Source organism: Otolemur garnettii, unplaced genomic scaffold, assembly GCF_000181295.1.
Source record: "Otolemur garnettii isolate 467f Iridium unplaced genomic scaffold, OtoGar3 scaffold00024, whole genome shotgun sequence".
Classification (NCBI taxonomy): Eukaryota; Metazoa; Chordata; class Mammalia; order Primates; family Galagidae; genus Otolemur; species Otolemur garnettii.
Genome location: NW_003852419.1, coordinates 21,755,891 through 21,759,473, shown reverse-complemented (window position 1 = coordinate 21,759,473; position 3,583 = coordinate 21,755,891).

Below are 3,583 nucleotides of genomic sequence, written 5' to 3'. Positions count from 1 at the left end.
TGCCAAGTCCTCACATGCCAAAAAGTTAATCTGGAAACCCCTTCCTGTCCTCCACCTCCTGGCTTCACCTGGCCAACTCCTTTCCCATCAGATCTCAATCTCTGTGTTCCTTCCTTCACTTCCTTTGGAAGCCTTCCCAGCCCCCTCTCTCCTTCTTCCTCCTAAGCCTCCTAAACTACTTTTGCTAGATACTCTGAGTGCAGGAAGTCGAGGTTTGAATGGTACGGGCCCCTCCCATGCTGACTGTGAGCTCCGTGAGAGCAGGACCAGGGCCGCTTTGCTTCCTTAGCTCATCTCTGACATCCAGCAAGAGCTTAACACGCAGCAGACACATCTGAGTAAATGAACCCCTGGGATCTAACACTATTGTTTTATAGTCAGAGAAGCTAAAATCAAAGAGATTAAGAGATTCCTTGGAGACTGGACAGTGAGTGGTAGAGCTGAGCTGAGCTGAGTTGTACCCTGTATCTTCTTTTTAAATTAAGAATTGTCCTTCTCAATTCTGAAGAAGACAGCACCCCGATCAATGAAATAGAATGGAGAATCCAGAAATAGGCCTAAATACCTGCTTCAATGTGTGAAAAGTGCCCAGCCTTCATTCATAATAAAAGAAAGGAAAATTTAAAATAGGAAGTGGCATTTGTTTAAATCTGACTGGCAAAATTCACAAAATTTGGTAACTGCCTCTTTGATGAGAGGACTCAATGGTCAGGTGCCAAATACATGAGTGTTTATGGAGTACGTAAACTATCTTCCTGCATGGAGGACAGTCTGGCATTTGCTATTTGTTTATAGTACGTACTAAATCACAAGAGAACATGCTCTCTGCAATTCAACACAGCAGTTCAACTTTTAGGTATTTAGTCTCTCTATATATTTGCCCAGGTAGGAGATAGTAAGTGAATATACAAAGTTACTTATTGCAGCATTATTTGTGATAGCAAAAGATTTCCATGTGCATCACATAGGAACTGGTTAAGTAAATTATGTTATTTTCACACAATGAGATATTTTGTAGCTATTTAAAAAAGACTGAGGAAGTTCTATTCTTTTGAATTCCATATTCCTATATATGAAATTTTCCATACTCCTACAAATAGGCTATCCCATATTACTATCATAGAACTATACCATATTCTTTCCTATGTTGTTCATATTCCTATATTAACATAGAACCCTCTCCTATATACATTGCTAAGTAAAAAACAAAAAACCAAGATGCATCAGTACTTATATCTCATGCTACCATTTGCGATAAAAATGAACAAAACTATAAATAAAGCCAATTGGATTGTAAACTAAATTCAGTGAGGGCAATGCCTTCTTACAGTTTGTCTTTCTTACATTGCATAGCCAATGTTTTAATTAATGTTAACTAAATGTTGTAATTAATATTTGCTGATTAATTTCAATAACAGGAAGTGTCCCAAATGATAAGGGAAAGTGAGACAAAGAAAAAATAGGTAATGAATGGACTTGTTAGTCAACTGGGTAAAATATTATCAAAGAAGAAAGGACAATCTGACAATCAACATGACGGTTTTAGGTCATTTGTGGGTTTTTTGTTATCCCCTGTGGATCAGTTAACCATTCACATGGGAATTGAAGAGTTGTATGATCTTGATGGTATCAACTCCTTTCTACCTCAACTAGGAAAGCCAAGATGTGCTCTAAAGCTTACTGAGATCACGTCTCTGTTATTTGTACATCTGCACTGCTGGATTAGTCCAATTTCTCCCTCACATGCCACATAAGGAAAACCAAATGAAAAGATGCTTATGCATTGGCAGAGAGCTTTGCTCATGCTAAAGAACCAGGTATGATTTGATTAAAGTCAGGGTTTTCTACTGCTGCTTGCATGTTCTTTTGCAAGACGTATGACTATACAGCTTAGACCTGGGAAGTAATAACTGTGAAATCTGGCTACTGCCAAGGTAAATATCTGCATGTTTTCCTGTCAAAATGCTCAGTGTGAGCTTGCTGTGCCTCAGTGGGGACGTTACTGCCACAGAGGCACTTGTGTTATTTCTTTCTTGATTGGAAGACTTTTTTTCTTCCTATTCTTTATCTTAGAGTAACAAAGGCACAGTGATATTTACAATATCAAGGAGCTGTTGTTTTCTTATCCTAGAATCACTATATTAAAGGTAATGAGAGTCTCACTAGAGAAGGGGCAGTGAGCTCTTTGCAGGACTAGCCTTGACTTTGGCTTCACCTCAGATAGGTAGATAGGGAGAGAGGAAGGCAGGGGGATAGATAAGGCATTGCATCAACTGAGAAGAGGTATGGAATAAAGACTACATTTTGGGGCTGGGCGGTGGCTCATGCAGGTAATCCTAGCACTCTGGGAGGCTGAGGCGGGTGGATTGCCTGAGCTCACAAGTTAAAGACCAGCCTGAGCTGGAGACCTCATCTCTAAAAAATAGCCAGGCGTTGTGGTAGGCGACTGTGGTCCCAGCTACTTGGGAGGCTGAGGCAAGAGAATCACGTGAGCCCAAGAGTTTGAGGTTGCTGTGAGCTGTGACGCCACAGCACTTTACTGAGGGAGGCATAATGAGACGGTCTCAAACAAACAAACAAACAAACAGAAAGCTTTATTTAACATGGCCATTTTTGTATTTGATAGCTATCACTTTCAATTCTGATTATGCAGGTTTTTCTTTTTCAAAGTCATCACATTTTAAAAGGAAAAGCTTTGTAATCAGTTCTGGTTGTGTCTTCTCATACATTTGTGAAATCACCACACACACATACCACATCCGCACAACACACGTGCACACATACACTACTGCAAATCTTAAAACAGAGAAGCGTAATTGTAAAGTTAGAATCAGGACACAACCATCTGTATCTGAGGCAAGTGACTAGGTTATTCAAAATCTATTTGAAGGAGATTAATCTAAAAGAGATACTTGCAGAATGGATTTGCAAAGTGACAAAGTAATAAACCATACAGTACAATAGCAATTTGGTTCTGTCAGAGCAGCTAAAATAAACACTCATACCAGTACATTGCCAACGATATTTTCTAAATTAAAGAACAGAAGAAATGATTTCATGAATTGATGCTTCAGTGGCTAGCTAAATATTTATACACCCTACAAGCACTGTACTCAAAATTTACAGTAGCTAAGCAGCCTGCAGCCACCAAAATATTGATTGACTCATAAAAACCCAGGGTTATTAACCCAAATATCTTATTGCTTTGTATAAAACTAATTGTGAGGCCAAGGAATGCAATTTCTGAGACAATTACCAAGAATGGGAACTTTAATGACTATGTCTTATTGTCTTGCATAAATAAACAGTAGCTGCCTAATCCAGGACATGGGATGAGTTTCTTTCCACACCTCAGTGTTAATCAAAAGCATGTCTCCGGCAGCACCTGTGGCTCAGTGGGTAGGGTGCCAGCCCCATATACCAAGGGTGGCGGGTTCAAACCCGCTCCCGGCCAAACTGCAACAAAAAAATAGCTGGGTGTTGTGGCAGACACCTAGTCCCAGCTACTCGGGAGGCTAAGGCAAGAGAATCGCCCAAGCCCAGGAGTTGGAGGTTGCTGTGAGCTGCGTGATGCCACAGTACT